Genomic DNA, 21,081 nt, shown 5'->3' on the forward strand with positions numbered 1-21,081 from the left:
AAGAAATAAGCAGAGTGAAAGAGAAGAACGTGCACTCAGTTTCACTTTTACAACTCAGTTAGATAGTGATGTTGAGTTTATCTAATTTATACATTTGACTGGATAGATTTATCCCGAATACAGTCCTGTATGTGTACAGTGCTTTCAGAATTTCTTCATACAGCTGGACTTATTCCACATTTTGTTGTGTTACAGCCTGAATTGTAAAAGATATTCTCACCCATCTACACACAATACTCTATAATGGAAAAGTGAAAACATGTTTTTAGAAATCTTTGCAAATACATGAATATCTCATTTACATACACTACCATTCAAAAGTTTGGGGTCACTTAGAAATGTCCTTGTTTTCGAAAGAAAAGCCAATTTTTTGTCCATTAAAATAACATCAAATTGATCAGAAATATAGTGTAGACATTATAATGTTGTAAATGACTATTGTAGCTGGAAACGGCAGATTATTAATGGAATATCTACATAGGCGTACGGAGGCCCATTATCAGCAACCATCACTCTTGTATTCCAACGGCACGTTGTGTTAGCTAATCTAAGTTTATCATTTTAAATGGCTAATTGATCATTAGAATACCCTTTTGCAATTATGTTGGCACAGCTGAAAACTGTTGTCCTGATTAAAGAAGAAATAAAACTGGCCTTGTTTAGACTAGTTGAGTATCTGGAGTGTCAGCATTTGTGGGTTCGATGCAAGTAGTCTGGGTAGCCATTTGATTAGATGTTCAGGAGTCTTACGGCTTGGATGTAGAAGCTGTTTAGAAGCCTCTTGGACCTAGATTTGGCACTTCAGTACCACTTGCCATGCGGTAGCATAGAGAACAGTCTATGACTAGGGTGGCTGGAGTCTTTGACAATTTTTAGGGCCTTCCTCTGACACCGCCTCGTATAGAGGTTCTGGATGGCAGGAAGCTTGGCCCCAGTGGTGTACTGTGCTGTACGCACTACCGTCTGTAGTGCCTTGTGGTCGGAGGCCGAGCAGTTGCCATACCAGGCAGTGATGCAACCCATCAGAATGTTCTCGATGGTGCAGCTGTAGAACCTTTTGAGGATCTGAGGACCCATGCCAAATCTTTTCAGTCTCCTGAGGGGGGATAGGTTTTGTTGTGCCCTCTTCCCAACTGTTGGTGTGCTTGGACCATGATAGCTTTTTGGTGATGTGGACGCAAAGGAATTTGAAGCTCTCAACCTGCTCCACTGCATTCCCGTCATTGAGAATGGGGATGTGCTCGGTCCTCCTTTTCCTGTAGTCCACAATCATCTCTGTTGCCTTGATCACATTGAGGGAGAGTTTGTTGTCCTTGCACCACACGGTCAGGTCTCTGACCTCCTCCCTATAGGCTGTCTCGTCATTGTCTGTGATCAGGCCTACCACTGTTGTGTCATTGGCAAACTTAGTGATGGTGTTGGAGTTGTGCCTGGCCGTGCAGTCATGAGTGAATAGGGAATACAGGAGGGGACTAAGCACGCACCCCTGAGGTGCCCCATGTTGAGGATCAGTGTGGTGGATGTGTTGTTACCTATCTTTACCACCTGGGGGCAGCTTGTCAGGAAGTCCAGGATCCAGTTGCAGAGGGAGGTGTTTAGTCCCAGGGTCCATAGCTTAGTGATGAGCTTTGAGGGCACTATGATGTTGAACGCTGAGCTGTAGTCAATGAATAGCATTCTCATGTAGGTGTTCCTTTTGTCCAGGTGTGAAAGGGCAGTGTGATAGAGATTGCATCATCTGTGGATCTGTTGGGTTGGTATACAAATTGGAGTGGGTCTAGGGTTTCTGGGATAATGGTGTTGATGTGACCCATGACCAGCCTTTCAAAGCACTTCATGGCTACAGACGTGAGTACTACGGGTCGGTAGTCATTTAGGCAGGTTACCTTAGTATTCTTGGACACAGGGACTATGGTGGTCTGCTTGAAACATGTTGGTAATACAGACTCAGACAGGGAAAGGTTGAAAATGTCAGTGAAGACACTTGCCAGTTGGTCAGCACATGCACGTCCTGGTAATCCGTCTGGCCCTGCGGCCTTATGAATGCTGAGCTGTTTAAAGGGCTTACTCACATCGGCTGTGGAGAGCATGATCACACAGTCGTCTGGAACAGCTGATGCTCTCATGCATGTTTCAGTGTTACTTGCCTCGAAGCGAGCATAGAAGTAATGTAGCTCGTCTAGTAGACTCGTGTCACTGGGCAGCTCTCGGCTGTGCTTCCCTTTGTAGTCTATAATAATTTGCATGCCCTGCCACATCCGACGAGCGTCATAGTCGGTATGGTACGATTCGATCTTAGTCCTGTATTGACGCCCTTCCTGTTTGATGGTTCGTCGGAGGGCATAGCGAGATATCTTATAAGCTTCAGGGTTAGAGTCCCACTCCTTGAAAGCAACAGCTCAGTGGGGATGTTGCCTGTAATCCATGGCTTCTGGTCGGGGTATGTACGTACAGTCAGTGTGGGGATAACGTCATCGATGCACTTCTTGATGAAGACAGTGACTGATGTGGTGTATTCCTCAATGTCATCGGAAGAATCCCGGAACATATTCCAGTCTGTGCTAGCAAACCAGTCCTGTAGCTTAGCATCAGCTTCATCTGACCACTTTTTTATTGACCAAGTCACTGGTGCTTTCTGCTTAAATTTTTGCTTGTAAGCAGGAATCAGGAGGATAGAATTATGGTCAGATTTGACAAATGGAGGGTGAGGGAGAGCTTTGTACGCGTCTCTGTGTATGGAGTAAAGGTGGTCTAGAGATTTTTTCCCTCTGGATGCACATTTAACATGCTGGTAGAAATGAGGTAAAACGGATTTAAGTTTCCTTGCATTAAAGCCCCCGGCCACTAGGAGCGTCGCCTCTGGATGAGTGTTTTCCTCAAATTAAATCAAATTTTATTTGTCACATACACATGGTTAGCAGATGTTAATGCGAGTGTAGCGAAATGCTTGTGCTTGTAGTTCCGACCATGCAGTAATATCTAACAAATAATCGAACAATTTCACAACAACTACCTTATACACACAAGTGTAAAGGAATGAATAAGAATATGTACATACAAATATATATGGATGAGCGATGGCCGAACGGCATAGGCAAGATGCAGTAGATGGTATAGAGTACAGTATATACATTTGAGATGAGTAGTGTAAGGTATGTAAATATCATATAAAGTGGCATAGTTTAAAGTGACTAGTGATACATTTATTACATCAAATTTTTTATGATTAAAGTGGCTAGAGATTGAGTCAGTATGTTGGCAGCAGCCACTCAATGTTAGTGATGGCTGTTTATCAGTCTTAAGGCCTTGAGACAAAAGCAGTTTTTCAGTCTCTCGGTCCCAGCTTTGATGCACCTGTACTGACCTCGCCTTCTGGATGATAGCGGGGTGAACAGGCAGTGGCTCGGGTGGTTGTCATGGCTGTCGAAAGGAGTAGCGGACCAAAGTGCAGCGTATGTGTAGTTCCTCATTTTATTTACTCTGTGAAACTCATGCAATACATCAAAATAACTGAATAGACAAAAACAACAAACCGTGATGCAGAGGAGAAACAAACACTACTCAAAAATATATCACCCACAAATCCCAGGAAGAAAAACCCCTACTTAAATATGATCTCCAATTAGAGACAACGAGGACCAGCTGCCTCCAATTGGTGATCATCCCAAACAAGTCAACATAGAAATACAAAAACTAGAACCTAAGAACATAGAAATAGAAAACATAGAAAAACACAAAACACCCCCTGTCACGCCCTGACCTACTCTACCACAGAAAATAACATCTTACTATGGTCAGGACGTGACAGTGGTTGTTGTCCTTGATGATCTTTTTGGCCTTCCTGTGACATCGGGTGGTGTAGGTGTCCTGGAGAGCAGGTAGTTTGCCCCTGGTGATGCGTTGTGCAGACCTCACTACCCTCTGGAGAGCCTTACGGTTGTGGGCGGAGCAGTTGCCGTACCAGGCGGTGATACAACCCGACAGGATGCTCTCGATTGGGCATCTGTAAAAGTTTCTGAGTGTTTTTGGTGACAAGCTGAATTTTTCAGCCTCCTGAGGTTGAAAAGGCGCTGTTGCGCCTTCTTCACCACGCTGTCTGTGTGGCTGGACCATTTCCGTTTGTCCGTGATGTGTACGCAGAGGAACTTAAAACTTTCCACCTTCTCCACTACTGTCCCATCGATGTGGATAGGGGGGTGCACCCTCTGGAGTTCGCGGTCATCTCCTTTGTTTTGTTGACAAGTGTGAGGTTATTTTCCTGACACCACACTCTGAGGGCCCTCACCTCCTCCCTGTAGACCGTCTCGTCGTTGTTGGTAATCAAGCCTACCACTGTAGTGTCGTCTGCAAACTTGATGATTGAGTTGGAGGCGTGCATGGCTTGCAGTCATGGGTGAACAGGGAGTACAGGAGAGGGCTGAGAATGCACCCTTGTGGGGCCCCAATGTTGAGGATCAGCGGGGTGGAGATGTTGTTTCCTACCCTCACCATCTGGGGGCGGCCCGTCAGGAAGTCCAAGACCCAGTTGCACAGGGCGCGGTCGAGACCCAGGGTCTCGAGCTTAATGATGAGTTTGGAGGGTACTATGCTGTTAAATGCTGAGCTGTAGTCGATGAACAGCATTCTGACATAGGTATTCCTCTTGTCCAGGTGGGTTAGGGCAGTGTGCAGTGTGATTGCGATTGCGTTGTCTGTGGACCTATTGGGGCGGTAAGCAAATTGGAGTGGGTCTAGGGTGTCAGGCAGGGTGGAGGTGATATGATCCTTGACTAGTCTCTCAAAGCATTCATGATGATTGAGGTGAGTGCCACGGAGCGGTACTCATTTAGCTCAGTTACCTCAGCTTTCTTGGAAACTGGAACAATGGTGGCCCTCTTGAAGCATGTGGGAACAGCAGACTGGGATAAGGATTGATTGAATATGTCCGTAAACACACCAGCCAGCTGGTCTGTGCATGCTCTGAGGATGCGGCTAGGGATGCCGTCTGGGCCGGCAGCCTTGTGAGGGTTAACACGTTTAAATGCTTTCCTCACGTTGGCTGCGGTGAAGGAGAGCCCACAGGTTTTGGTAGCGGGCCGTGTCGTTGGCACTGTATTGACCTCAAAGCGAGCAAAGAAGTTGTTTAGCTTGTCTGGGAGCAGGACATCGTGGTCCGCGACGGGGCTGGTTTTCTTTTTGTAGTCCGTGATTGACTGTAGACCCTTCCACATACTTCTCATGTCTGAGCCGTTGAATTGCAACTCTACTTTGTCTCTATATTGACGCTTAGCTTGTTTGATTGCCTTGCTGAGGGAATAGCTACACTGTTTGTATTCGGTCATGTTATCGGTCGCCTTGCCCTGATTAAAAGCAGTGGTTCGCGCTTTCAGTTTGGCATGAATGCTGCCATCCATCCACGGTTTCTGGTTGGGGAAGGTTTTAATAGTTGCTGTGGGTACAACATCACCGATGCACTTGCTAATAAACTCGCTCATCGAATCAGCGTATTCTTCAATGTTGTTGTCTGACGCTATATCCCAGTCCACGAAGCAATCTTGAAGTGTGGAATCAGATTGGTCAGACCAGCGTTGAACAGACCTGAGCATGGGCGTTTCCTGTTTTAGTTTCCGTCTATAGGCTGGGAGCAACAAAATTGAGTCGTGATCAGATTTTCCGAAGGAGGGTGGGGCAGGGCTTTGTATGCGTCGCAGAAGTTAGAGTAACAATGGTCCAGGATTTTTTCCGCCCGGGTAGCGCATTCGATATGCTGATAAAATTTAGGGAGTCTTGTTTTCAGATTAGCCTTGGTAAAATCCCCAGCTACAATGAGAATTCTCTTGGTAGATAATGCGGTTGACATTTGATTGTAATGAATTCTAGGTCAGATGAGCAAAATGACTTGAGTTCTGTCGGCGCCGGATGTCCTGTTTGCTTATGGCCGTATACAGCTCATTGAGTGCGGTCTTAGTGCCACCATCGGTTTGTGGTGGTAAATAGACAGCTACGAAGAATATAGATGAAAACTCTCTAGGTAGATAGTGTGTTCTACAGCTTATCATGAGATACTCTACTTCAGGGGAGCAAAACCTCGACATTTCCTTAGATATCGTGCACCAGCTGTTGTTTACAAATATACATAGACCGCCACCTCTTGACTTACTAGAGGCTGCTGTTCTATCCTGCCGATACAGTGTATAACCCGCCAGCTGTATGTTATTAATGTCGTCGTTCAGCCACGTCTCGGTGAAACATAAGTTATTACAGTTTTTAATGTCCCGTTGGTAGGATATACGTGCTTGTAGTTCGTCCACTTTATTATCCAGCGATTGTATGCCAATAGTACCAATGTAAAAAGCTGATTAGCCACTCGTCGCCGGATCCTTACAAGGCACCCCGATCTCCTTCCGTAAAAACCTTTGTCTCTTTCTCCTGCGAATGATGTGGATGAGGGCCTGTTCTGGTGTCTGGAGTAACTCCCTCTCGTCCGACTCATTAAAGAAAGATTATTCGTCCAGTTCAAGGTAAGTAATCGCTGTTCTGATGTCCAGAATCTCTTTTCGGTCATAAGAGACGGTAGCAGCAACATTATGTACAAAATAAGTTACAAACAATGCGAAAAAAAAAATAAAAAAATAGCACGGTTGGTTAAGAGCCCATAAAATGGCAGCCATCCCCTCCGGCGCCATTTCTCTACCCACCAATGCATCCTAAATCGGTTTATTAATAAAGTTTGTTTAAAAAATGTATCTAATCGAGGCGCGAGGTGGGAAACATGTTGGTGTGAGTCTGTTAATGTTAATGTTATTGACTAAGCAGCTCTAGACTAGGGTGTTGACAGTATTAAACACATGGTCAGTATGTCCATACCTCAGAGTGGAGTGAACAGTCAGTGTTTCCTACACTGCAGTCTGGAGCCGCCCTGCCCTGTGAGCTGAGAATGGGGGCCTGGCCGGCTGCAGGCTGCAGCTAGGGTCCTCTGGGGCCTCTCGTCACCCACATGTCTCGGAGGTGAAAGGGTGGGTGATAATTGAGCGCTCTCTGGCACTTCTAACAAATGTATTGAAAGAGGGGAATTGAAAAACCTGTTAATGAGATTTCTCTCCCCAGGCAGTGCTCCGGCTCATTATTCTTATAATTTTCTTAATTTAATGAGTTACTCAAGGTTTATTTTCAAATGTGTTTCCCGCCTCACACCTCGATTAGATTCTATTTTTTAACAAACTTTATTAATAAATCGATTTAGGATGCATTGGTGGGTTACATGGCTTTTTGACTTGTGCATCAAGATTCATTCAGTTAATTCAACTGAAAAAGGTAGACAATAGGTAGACAATAATTTAAACAATTCAATAGTCTTTTAAAAATGCCCAGTGTATACAGTCTGTGTCCTTTTGAGTGAGGAATCTCTAAAGATTACTTAATTTGTATTTCGGTTTTCATTCACTCTCTCTCTCTCTCTCTCTCTCTCATCACTACCCCCTTTTCAAGCCCCTAGGGTGGTCATGTGACTCCTGATCTCCCCTGACCTTTCTCCCCCTTTCCTCAGAACCATTCTACCCCACCTCCCTCCCCTACCTCTCAGTTGGACAGGAGACCGGTCTGTAGAGTCAGGGACTACTTGAGGGTCATCTTTGCGTTCCAAAATGGCACCCACGTCCTTGGGTCACCGAGGGAAGGGTTTGCGGCTTGGCTGACAATGTGTCAGAACACTATGTCAGAATGTCACGACTTCTGCCGAAGTCGATGCCCCTCCTTGCTCGGGTGGTGCTCGGCGGTCGACGTCACCGGTCTTCTAGCCATCATCGATCAGTTTTAATTTTCCATTGGTTTTGTCTTGTCTTCCTACACACCTGTTTCCAATCCAATTAATCATGTTGTGTATTTAACCCTCTGTTTCCCCTCATGTCCTTGTCGGTGATTGTTTTTGATGTTATGTTATGTGGGTTTGCGTATCGGTGTGCGACGGGTATACTTTACCCGTTTATTTTGTACTTTGGTTTTGGAGTTGTTTTTTTCATTAAATGCTCCATATTAACCGTCTTGGTTTCTCCTGCGCCTGACTTCCCTGCCACCTACATACACGAACATGACAGAATCACCGACCCGCATATTGAAGTCAGCAGGAGAAGATTCCCTGGACAGAGAGGTGGAGGAGCGCATCCAGGTGAATGCGGAGAAGCTACACCATCCCTGCGCCGCCATGGAATGCGTTGTCCAGAATCTGGACCGCTGGGAGAGACAGGGAATTCATCCAGCGCCTCCACCAGCCCAACCGGGGTCTATCCGAAGCGCCCCGTGCCAACCGGAAACAGGTGGCATCAGTCTAACCTTGCCTCAGGGTTACGACGGGAATGCTGCCAACTGCCGGGGTTTCCTGCTCCAATTAGAACTTTATCTGGCCACGGTCCACCCAGTTCGAACTGACCATGGGAAGAGTTTCTCCCTCGTCTCGTGCCTCACCGGGAGAGCCCTGGAATGGGCCAGCGCTGTGTGCGGAGAAGGAGATACGGCGTTGGACCATTATGAGGAGTTCACCCGCTGTTTTCGGGCGGTTTTCGACCACCCACCCGAGGTCAGAGCGGCGGTTGAGCGCCTCTACCATCTGAGGCAGGAGACGAGGAGCGTCCAGGATTTCGCCCTGAAGTTCAGGACCCTGGCAGCCGATACGGGATGGAATCACAGGGCCCTGATTGACCATTACCGCTGCAATCTGCGTGAGGACGTCCGTCGGGAGCTGGCCTGCAGAGACACCACCCTCACCTTCGACCAGCTGGTGGATCTGTCCATCCGGCTAGACAACCTGCCGGCTGCTCGCGGATGTCCAGATCGGAGTCTGGTGGTTCCATCCTCCTGCACCCCCTCTCCTCTTCCCATGGAATTAGGAGGGAGGGTGCACAGGGAGACTGGAGGGGGTTCCCGCTCGTGCACCATGGGTGGCTGCAGAGGTCACACTGCTGGTCGGTGCTGGGTGGGTTCCTCTGGGAATCGAGGTAACAGGCAGAGTGCTCTGGCGCCACCCCAGGTGAGTAGGCACCATTCTCATCCAGAGCCCTCTGTGGCACATATATTTGTGTCTGTTACTTTTCCTGATTCCCCCCCCCCCCCCCCCCCCCGCGTTCCCAGCATAAGGCGCTGGTAGATGCAGGCGCAGCTGGGAATTTCATTGATCAAGCTCTTGCTCGTAGTTTAGGGATCCCCATTGTACCCGTAGATGTGCCTTTCCCCGTTCACTCCTTAGATAGTCGACCATTAGGGTCAGGGTTGATTAAGGAGGCCACAGCTCCTTTGAGTATGGTGACGCAGGGGGTCACAAGGAAAAAAACTAGTCTTTTCCTTATTGACACTCCTACGTATTCCGTGGTGCTGGGTCTACCTTGGTTAACTAGCCATAACCCCACTTTTTCTTGGCCACAGAGGGCTCTCACGGGGTGGTCGCGAGAGTGCTCAGGTAGGTATGTAGGGGTTTCCGTTGGTGCTACTACGGTGGAAAGTCCAGACCAGGTCTCCACCGTGCGCATTCCCCCCGAATATGCCGATTTGGCTCTCGCCTTCTGTAAAAGGAAGGCAACTCAATTACCACCCCATCGACAGGGGGATTGTGCGATAAATCTCATGGCAGGCACTGCACTTCCCAAGAGTCACGTGTATACCCTGTTGCAAGCAGAGACGGTGGCTATGGAGACATATATCTCCGAATCCCTGCGTCAGGGGTACATTAGGTTCTCCATTTCACCCGTCTCGAGTTTCTTTTTTGTGAAGAAGAAGGATGGAGGTCTGCGCCCATGCATTGATTATCGAGGTTGAAATAAAATCACGGTGGGATCCAGTTACCCACTACCTCTGATCGCCACGGCGATTGAGTTAATGCACGGGGCACGCTTCTTTACTAAACTGGATCTCAGGAGTGCGTACAATCTGGTGCGTATCCAAGAGGGGGACGAGTGGAAGACAGCATTTAGTACCACCTCAGGGCATTATGAGTACCTCGTCATGCCGTACGGGTTGAAAAATGCTCCATCAGTCTTCCAATCTTTTGTAAACGAGATTTCCAGGGACCTGCATGAGCAGGGTGTAGTGGTGTATATCGATGACATTCTGATATACTCCGCTACACGTGCTGAGCATGTGTCCCAGGTGCGCAGAGTACTTGGTCGCATGTTGGAGCATGACCTGTATGTCAAGGCTGAGAAATGCCTGTTTTTTCAACAGTCCGTCTCCTTCTTAGGGTATCGCATATCTACGTCAGGAGTGGAGATGGAGAGTGACCGCATTGCAGCCGTGCGTAATTGGCCGACTCCAACCACGGTGAAGGAGGTGCAGCAATTTTTAGGGTTTGCCAATTACTACCGGAGGTTTATCCGGGGTTTTGGTCAGATAGCTGCTCCCATTACCTCACTATTGAGGGAGGGTCCGGTGCGTTTGCAGTGGTCAGCTGGGGCGGACAGGGCTTTTAGGAAACTGAAGGCTCTGTTTACCTCGGTTCCTGTGTTGGCTCATCCGGATCCGTCTTTGCAATTCATAGAGGTGGATGTGTCTGAGGTTGGGATAGGAGCTGTGCTCTCTCAGCGCTCGGGTACGCCATCTAAGCTCCGCCCCTGTGCCTTCTTTTCCAAGAAGCTCAGCCCGGCGGAGTGAAACTATGATGTTGGGGACTGGGAGCTGTTGGCTGTCGTCAAGGCTTTGAAGGTGTGGAGACATTGGCTTGAGGGGGCTAAACACCCTTTTCTCATCTGGACTGACCACGGCAATCTGGAGTACATCCGGGAAGCGAGGAGACTGAATCCTCGCCAGGCAAGGTGGGCCATGTTTTTCACCAGTTTTGTGTTTACCCTCTCTTACAGACCAGGTTCCCAGAACGTTAAGGCAGACGCATTGTCCCAGCTGTATGACACAGAGGAGCGGTCCATTGATCCCACTCCCATAATTCCAGCTTCTTTCTTGGTGGCGCCGGTAGTGTGGGAGCTGGATGCGGACATTGAACGGGCGTCACGTGCAGAGCCTGTTCCCCCTGAGTGTCCAGCTGGGCGTCGGTACGTTCCGTCTGCTGTCCGGGATCAATTGATCTACTGGGCCCACACGTCACCCTCCCCTGGTCATCCTGGGATTGATCGGACGATGCGCTGTCTTAGTGGGAGGTACTGGTGGCCCACTTTAGCTAAAGACGTGAGGGTTTATGTTTCCTCCTGCTCAGTGTGCGCTCAGTGCAAGGCTCCTAAACATCTACCCAGGGGTAAGTTACACCCCTTACCCATTCCACAACGGCCGTGGTCGCACTTGTCGGTGGGTTTTATAACTGATCTTCCACCTTCACAAGGTAACACCACGATCCTGGTCGATGTGGATCGTTTATCTAAGTCCTGTCGTCTCCTCCCTTTGCCCGGTCTCCCTACGGCCCTACAAACGGCGGAGGCTCTGTTTACCCACGTCTTTCGGCACTACGGGGTGCCTGAGGATATAGTGTTTGATCGGGGTCCCCAGTTCACTTCTAGGGTCTGGAGGGCGTTCATGGAACGTCTGGAGGTCTCCGTCAGCCTTACCTCGGGTTTTCACCCTGAGAGTAACGGGCAGGTGGAGAGAGTTAACCAGGATGTGGGTAGGTTTCTGAGGTCTTATTGCCAGGACCGGCCGGGGAAATGGGCGGAGTTTGTGCCCTGGGCAGAGATGGCTCAGAACTCGCTCCGCCACTCCTCCACTAACCTCTCTCCCTTTCAGTGTGTGTTGGGGTATCAGCCGGTTCTGGCCCCTTGGCATCAGAGTCGGACCGAGGCTCCTGCGGTGCACGACTGGTTCCGGCGCACGGAGGAAACCTGGGACGCTGCTCATGTCCGCCTACAGCGCGCCGTGCGGCGCCAGAAAGTGGGTGCAGACCGTCGCCGCAGTGAGGCCCCGATGTTCGCACCGGGGGACAGGGTCTGGCTCTCGACCAGAAACCTGCCCCTCCGCCTGCCCTGCCGGAAGCTGGGTCCTTGGTTTGCGGGGCTGTTTAAAGTTCTGAGGAGAGTGAACGAGGTATGTTATAGGTTAAAGCTCCCTTCCTATTACCGCATTAACGTGTTTAGGATAGGGGGCAGTATTTTCACGGCTGGATAAAAAACGTACCCAATTTAATCTGATTATTACTCCTGCCCAGAAACTAGAATATGCATATAATTATTTGATTTGGATAGAAAACACCCTAAAGTTTCTAAAACTGTCTGAATGGTGTCTGTGAGTATAACAGAACTCATATGGCAGTCCAAAACCTGAGAAGACTCCATACAGGAAGTGCCCTCTCTGACCATTTCTTGGCCTTCTATAGCCTCTTTATCGAAAATAGAGGATCTCTGCTGTAACGTGACATTTTCTAAGGCGCCCATAGGCACTCAGAAGGCGCCAGAATGGGGAATGATGACTCTGCAGTCCCTGGGTGAAAAACAGTAGGGCTTTTGGAAAGTGGTCATTCTGAGAACAATGACACGGGTGCGCGCGTGCATGTGAAGACTCCATTTTCTATTTTCAGTGTTTGAACGAAAACAAGGTTTCCCGGTCGGAATATTATCGCTATTTTACGAGAAAAATCGCATAAAAATTGATTTTAAACAGCGTTTCACATGCTTCGAAGTACGGTAATGGAATATTTTGAATTTTTTTGTCACGATACGCGCCGGCGCCTCACCCTTAGGATAGTGTCTTGAACGCAAGAACAAAACGCAGCTATTTAGATATAACTATGGATTATTTGGAACCAAAACAACATTGAGTGTTGAAGTAGAAGTCCTGGGAGTACATTCTGACGAAGACCAGCAAAGGTAATCCAATTTTTCTTATAGTAAATCTGAGTTTGGTGAGTGCCAAACTTGGTGGGTGTCAAAATAGCTAGCCATGATGGCTATCTACTCAGAATATTGTAAAATGTGCTTTCACCGAAAAGCTATTTTAAAATCTATTTTAAAATTGCATAAAGGAGTTCTGTATCTATAATTCTTAAAATAATTGTTATGTTTTTTGTGAACGTTTATCGTGAGTAATTTAGTAAATTCACCGGAAGTTTTCGGTGGGAATGCTAGTTCTGAACGTCACATGCTAATGTAAAAAGCTGGTTTTTGATATAAATATGAACTTGATTGAACAAAACATGCATGTATTGTATAACATAATGTCCTAAGAGTGTCATCTGATGAAGATCATCAAAGGTTAGCGCTGCATTTAGCTGTGGTTTGGGTTTATGTGACATTATATGCTAGCTTGAAAAATGGGTGTCTGATTATTTCTGGCTGGGTACTCTCCTGACATAATCAAATGTTTTGCTTTCGTTGTAAAGCCTTTTTGAAATCGGACAATGTGGTTAGATAAAGGAGAGTCTTGTCTTTAAAATGCTGTAAAATAGTCATATGTTTGAAAAATGGAAGTTTTTGGATTTCTGAGGTGTTTGTAATTCGCGCCACGCTCTATCATTGTATATTGGCGAGGCGTTCCGCTAGCGGCACATCTAGATGTAAGAGGTTAACCCCTCGTTCCATGTGTCTCTCCTCAGGCCGGTGGTGGCTGGCCCGCTCCAAGAGGCTGAGGTGCGGGAGGTTCCTCCGCCCCCTCTGGACTTTGAGGGGGCCCCGGCATACTCCGTTCGAAACATCCTGGATTCGTGACGTCGGGTGAGGGATCTTCAGTACCTCGTGGACTGGGAGGGGTACGGTCCGGAGGAGAGATGCTGGGTTCCGGTGGAGGATGTGTTAGATCCTTCCCTGCTTCAGAGTTACATCGTCTCCATCCGGATCGCCCTGCACCTCGTCCTCCGGGTCGCCCTCGAGGCCGGTGTCGACGCGCTGCTGGAGCCGTGCATCGGGGGGGGGGGGTGGGTACTGTCACGACTTCTGCCGAAGTCGATGCCCCTCTATGCTCGGGTGGTGCTCGGCGGTCGACGGGTTTACTTTACACATTTATTTTGTGCTTTGGTTTTGGAGTTGTTTTTTTCATTAAATGCTCCATATTAACCAACTTGGTTTCTCCTGCGCCTGACTTCCCTGCCACCTACATACACGAACATGACACAGAAATGATCAACCCTGAGCTTATGTAGAGTCATCATCATCATAATACAACACCGTAGATAAACTTAAGTGGAATAAAGACAACATTATTCACACAGCCACCACTTTAAGGCTTGTCACAGGGACCAAATTACTGAACAAAAACACCTACAGTTTGTACCTTTTTACTGAGCTCAAGTAGATGTTCTCTCTTTCTGCTTGAATGGGCAGGATAAAACTGGGTAATACCTGTCACCTCTAGATCCCACTCCTCCCTCTCCTCCTCCCCAAAACCATTTCAGCAGTCATTCCTCCCTGCTGAGCTTCATTATGACCTATAGAAACGCAGCAAACTGAAGACCACCGGCAGATATGTTGCCAGAGTGATCTAAGATCTCAACTAGGAGAGTTAATCATTGATCAAGAAAACATTACTGTGTACTTCAGGCGTTATAGACTGGCGCCTAAAGTATGTGGCCAAATATCAATAAAAATCCCCTCTGTCTTTTAATTAAAGTGCCAAGCCTTTTCACTGATGTTGAGCTTGTATTTGAAAGCTTGACTGTCTTTGTCTTTCAGCTATTGATGATGTTTGGAAAGGGCACTTCACGGAAATGACGATCATCAACACATACAGGTTGTGGCATGAATTGTGACCATATTTAGATAAGCTTTGAGTCGTATATATTTGGTCCAAAGTCTATCCCTATAAGATGCAACAAGAGTGGCCCAGCATCTCTGATTGGTGATTGAGATATCAGACCAGTCCTAATCGGCACAGCCCATAGATAGACCTGCAGGCAGTGTTTCTTTCACTGGATGCAATAGATTATCCACACACACACACGCAACACAAACACACACGCTTCCAGTTGGTACATCTCTGTGTTGCTAAGCCCCATTTTGATGCCCTCATCTCATGGTATCCAACCCCCACTCCCTCTGTCTCTGTGTATTCCCTCAGGCTCCTCTCTGTGTGTGACAGGGCTACTGAACCAGCAAGGCATTGTTTTTCTCCACTCAGTGTTCACATACACACATACATTTAGACTCTTTCACTGATACACCAGTGTGCACAAAAGCAGCCATAATCATATGCATTCAAAACTCTGGAGGTCCAATTCCAATGCCCAAGACAAAAGTAAGACTGATTCATAGAACTAGGAGATTAAGTAGAGTTACAGTATCATGCCTCACTTCATTACAGCAGTGAGATGTATGGCTCCTTAGTGCAAATCAATTAATATCAAAGCAGATAAAATGCTAATATTTGGATTGGGCTCTCAACAGGATGTGTAGCCTTCAGGCTGCATTAAAATCTACTCTTACTGTATTTGTCACATGCTTCGTAAACAACAGGTGTAGACTAACAGTGAAATGCTTACTCACTTAAAACTGTGTGTGTGTGTGTGTGTGTGTGTGTGTGCGTGTATTTCTTCCTGTGTGCGTACAGTACGTGTGTTTCTACATGCATGTGTGTGTGTGCCTTCATGCATTCGTGCGTGTGTGTGTGCATCTGTGTGTTTCTTGGTATGTGTGTGTGTTCCGTAGCGCAGTGCAATGCGGGGAGGAGAAAAGACAGCAGGCAGCAGGGACAGACCCGTCAGCCACTCAGATCACATTAGGTCTTTTGGGATACTTTGGAACACATCAAGCCTGATGGGAGATGCCCCCCAGGGGTGCGAGGCACGGAGGCAGGCAGGCAGGCCTAAAGATGACATACAGACGGAGGAGCAGGGAGAACGGAGGGAGAGAGGAAGGCAGATCGTACCCATACACACTCATAATGGACATGTGCAGTACACATGCTATGTAGATTCGTACACATACATAAATGTGTAGATATATAGAATATTTCTCTTTTAGTTACACACTAATAGATCGACAGCAAAACCACAATGCCACACACAATTCAGTCCCATTCAAAATACTATTTTCCCTAACCCCTAACCCTAACCCAAAAACCTAACCTTAACCCTAAAACTAATCCTAGCTCCTAAACCCTATTCTAACCCTAACGCTAATTATAACCTTAACCCTAGAAATATCATTTGACATTGTGGGGACAACAAAATGTCCCCAATTCCTCAAATTTCTGATGGTTAAACGCACGCAAGTGCGCGCCCCCACACACACACACACACACACACACACACACACACACACACACACACACACACACACACACACACACACACAGTACACGCACACACATATGCAAACATATAACCTGGATCTAGCACCAGATAACCTACATTACAAACAAGGCACATATGCTAATGTGAAACAGGAAGGCATGATGTTTACGAGCTACATATGATGCATATGCCCCTGCATGTGAGTAAATGCACAGACACGCTTGGGTACATTATGACCGCAGGGGCGTAACAGGAAATAGACACTTCTCTTCATGCCTGTTCTTTAATTGGGGCATTTATTGTTTTGTGCCGGTGTTTACTTCATTAAATTAAGGCACATTTTAGAAATGCAGAGTGTTTAAAGGTTTATATAAGCAGAATTTAGCTTTCAGCTATAAAGTGGCAAATTAACATTTTATGACTGTGGGATATGCCAGTTGAAGACGGTTTTGCATTTTTCTACTAATCAATTTGACTTTAACGTGTTGGATTTCAGTTTGATTTGCTTTCATTCAGCCCCCAGGGCGGAATTTCGGTGTGTGCGTGTTTGCACGTGTATGTTAGTTTGTCCAAATAGCTTCCATGTTTGTCCAACTGTTCTTCTCTTCTTTAATAAATCAGAACGTATACACAAGGTTTGGGGAGCATGCAGGGAGGATTACAAGGAACAAAATGCAACTAATGTTGAATATTCTGTATTGGTTTTAGTGTAATTATTTTTTAAATTCTTGGTTTATTAAATTTTGTCTCCTTGAGGCTGGTATGTATGGAAATGAGGTCTGATGTATTTTTTTTGCTGTAAATTTCAATGATCACCTCAAGACTTTTAAACAAGATTACCCAGATGGCCTTGCATGGTGTGCCTGAAGTTTTATTTTCTTCCTCTGCCTGCTTTTCCTTCTTGGCTACAGGGGGAGAGAGAGGGAGGCAGGGAAGCCTCCTGAAGGCTGGAGGCTAGGCCAGGGGGAGGCAGCTGGGGCGGGGAGAAATCTGGGGGAAGGAGAAGAGGGAGGGAGATGGGAGAGAAGGAAGAGAGGGTAAGGGGGTGGAGGAGATGTGCGGGTAAACCAACATCAGTCCAATGCCAGCCAATGTCATCCCTCTACCTTGCTCTGCTGTCAAGTGTATGGAGAGGAGTGGGTGTGGGGTTTGGAGGGGAACGGGTAAGATTTGGGGGTGTAAATGTCAAGGCACAGACTACAGAGTGAAGTGGGTATGGCATGAGCTGCAGATATGGTGTGAGGTTACTGTCACATGGTTGGGTCACATCAGCATGGTTGACAGTTCAAAACCAACACAGTTCCTGGGCTAATTAAATGTTAGAGCTGAGATTGTGAAAACACCCCATACCTGGTCATTCAGGCTATCACTGTTGTTGTCTTAAGTAGTGTGAGTTTCTGTCCACTCACCAAATGCTGGACATAATCAGAATCTGCCACTGGTTTCCATCCATGAGTGGGAATAGCATTTTAATATATTAGGAACAGATAGACAGCAAAATAGGGTTAAAATGTACACCTGTTCATGATTCTAACATGTGACTAATATATATATCTAACATGTGATGCACAGTTGCAGGTGCAGAAATATGTATTCAGTCTTGAACACGTCTTTCAATGATAAGCTAATGGTAAGGTCTACAAGCCATGTCTTCCTATCTGGTGTCTTCGTCTTCACGTTCTTAGTCTTCCGTAAGCAAACCACTTTATTGGTTAGGTAACTCAACATACTAGAATACTCTTCGGACGTTACTTCAAAAGGCTCAATTGCATTTCTGTTCTCAGTTCCTACTCCTCCATTTGTTTGTTTTGTTAAGGTTTCACTACTCTCCTCCATCATAATGAATCACTTTTTTTTTCATCTTGTTCTTATTTATTCTCATGGCTGGAGGTAGAATGCACTTTATGGTTGATGAGGGGCTGAAATGAACTGAGCCTTAGCCTCAGCCCCGGGGGATGGCGCATATCTTAGCATAAGTGATGGCCGACCGGAGGGCTGGAGCCTGGCTGAGAGCGCCCCCAGGACAGCGGCTCTGACAGATCATGTATTTATAGGTCTGTTGAAAGACCTCTATTGTGTCCCACATAGCCCCAGTGCACGTCTGTCCTCTGTATTATAATAAAGCCCCTGGCCTTACCACAATGATGGATGGGAGGCCCCCGAATGGCAAGCTCTCCCGAATCATTACAACACTACTCCTAACATGCAGGTCTGCCCATGTGGATGGCAGGAAGGTAGGGGTGAGGCGTAGAGGGCTGGTGAGCAATGAAGTTCAGGTTAGACCTTTTAATCAATGGCAGGGTATAGCTCTTATTAACTCTCAACTGAGAGAGAGGAAATGGAGTGAGTAAATGAGTGTGGGAGAGTGAGTGAAGGTGTGCGTGTGTGGACAGGTTTAACTATACTTGTGGGGACCAGAAGTCCCCACAAGAATAGTAAACAAGCAAAACAATTATTCCCCACGTGGAAAAAGGCTATTTCTAGGGGGTTTAGGGTTAGGGTTAGAATCAGGGTTAAAGGTTAGGAGTTAGGGATAAGGTTAGGGAAAATAGGATTTTGAATGGGAATTAATTATGTGTCCCCACAAGGTTAGAAAAACAAGACTGTGTGCGTGTGTGAGTGTGTTTGAGAGAAAGAGAGAAAGGCTTGCTGGTGTTGCCAAAGGATATGTTTGTCATTATCTCAGTGGCTTAAAAGGCCTCGAGGCTTTTTCAATACAGGTTTGAGAGAAAAGAGAGAGGCACCTATAATATCTATATTCAAGTTCTCTGGTGGTCGGATTTCACTACTGGGAAGAGACATCCAAAGTGAACATTCCATTCCATTATAATCCAGCAATACACCTGCAATTTAGTGTGTGTCAGAATGAGAGGTGAGTGAGTATAACATGTAGCATACATATTGGTAGATTTCAGAAACCATATAAAATGAAGACAAAACTACTCGAATATGCTCCCGCAACCTTGAAGCTTTACGTCTTTTCTATGCCCTGAGCCACACATAGGCAAGAGTTGAATTTGGAGCTGTTTCCCAATCTCATGTTCCTCTTTTACATCTTGTGTGGATAGAACCGATTCCCTCTCAGTGTACAGTGGATGCCAAGGGGCCCGCAGCGATCATAGTCCAGCCTAAAATTCCTCACTGAAAGCACACCATAACGCAAGGCTAGACGGATAAATAAAACAATACAGAGCTTAGCGTGTTCGTGATCAGTAGTAGTACTCCTCGGCCTCCACATGGAGTGCTGTCACAGATACTGTATTAGTAGACGCTCAACCGGGAGACTGCTGGCTCTGGGGATGAGGTTTGGCAAGGTGGTTGTTACTGGAACACCATAAAAACAGTTATTACCGAACTGAACCAAGGCATTGGCGTCCCGATTGATGTACAAAGGTTAGTCACTTTATCTTGAAAATTAAGGGACATGTACGGGTCTCTCATTCAATATTTCAGATGTAGTGATGTCTCCTTTCAATACTATTCAATGTGTTTCTCTGTCGTTTAAGTGAGGATTAAGTGTAACGTTTGTAATTATCGCACCGGCTTAAAAAGCCCCCAAGATTTTTTTTATTCTCCAATACAGGTTTTAGGCACCTATGAGAGAAGAAGTTAGTTAGACAAAGTACAGTTTCTCATTAGTTAGATACAGTATGCCAGGGCACTCATTAGCAGCTCGTCCCAGTGGCTTGCATTAACGGCTACTGTAAACAGTCGAGACAGTGATGATCTGGTGGCGAGGTGAGAGTCCTTACACTGACTTTTACTAGTGGTGAGTAAGCAAGGCCTAGGGAGGACCAGAGCCCTTCGAGGAGTGTCTACCGGCCCACACTGCCCTTCTTTTGATGACTGGGAGTAATCACTAGAGAGAGAGACATGATCAGAGAGAGAGAGGAGACACCAGTCTTGCTTCTTAATACCATTCATCTTCTTCCTCCAACAGGCAGTGTCCTGAGAGGAGGCAATCTGCGATTCCTTTTCAACTCTGAGTGAATTCAGGAAATGAAGAGATATGGCTGGACAGGGTATCATTACTGATGCCAATGCCCTACAGTTGCAAACTTAAAAATCACATAGGGGTGCATAAAAAGTACCCCTGCTAGTTTAGAATAGACTTCTGAAGTGGAATTTCACAAACTTTTTCATCAGAAATTGCAGCATTCATTCAGCTCCCACCACCACAACACTTTTGGTAGACTTAACATGGTTTAGATAGGAGTACCCTCATTGTCACTGGTTACTTACGGAGCAAAACTGAATGTGTAAACTTGGGACGTATGGTGGTATTTATGTGACACTGGCAATTTCCCTAAATACTACAATTACAATTTATTAAACAAACCTGCAAAATACTAACAAGAGCTGAAAGCCTGTGAGCAGCATGCTTTGCACAATAGGAGCAATTCACAGTATTGCCTCTAACCTATAACAGTCAGAAGTGAATCTGGACCAACAGGGTTACAATGGAGAGGGATGAAGTACGACAGCACCGTACGACAGCACTCTCTGTGGGATTTCACTTTGTATTGTGGTCCTGGAGGGATATGTGGGAACACAGCTGACAGGACTTGTGTGAAGCAGTCGGCTCTATTCAATATAACCAAGTAAAGAACGCTCAGTAGAACCAATCTACCCTAAACTAATTCTTGGAGGTGCTGCTTCAGAGTCTGAAGCAAAGCAAAGTTTAACTTTCTAACTCCTACAATACCACGGCGCTGTAAAACGTGGTCTGTCTATGTGCCTATAGCCAGCACCAAGTACACAGAAAATGACACGGTAGTGAAAAGGGAGAGATGGCAGAGGAGGACCGAGAGAACGCATTGGAGAATGGGGGGTGAAATTGACTTAATACTGTATATCTACATCTGAACATTGTGTGTAAAATGTATGTAATACAAAGCGAAAACAGATTTTTGTTCACCTGCTGGTGTTGAACATGCATAAAGATTGCACACAACAAG

Source organism: Salmo salar, chromosome 03 (genome assembly GCF_965601325.2).
Source record: "Salmo salar chromosome 03, fSalSal1, whole genome shotgun sequence".
NCBI lineage: Eukaryota > Metazoa > Chordata > Actinopteri > Salmoniformes > Salmonidae > Salmo > Salmo salar.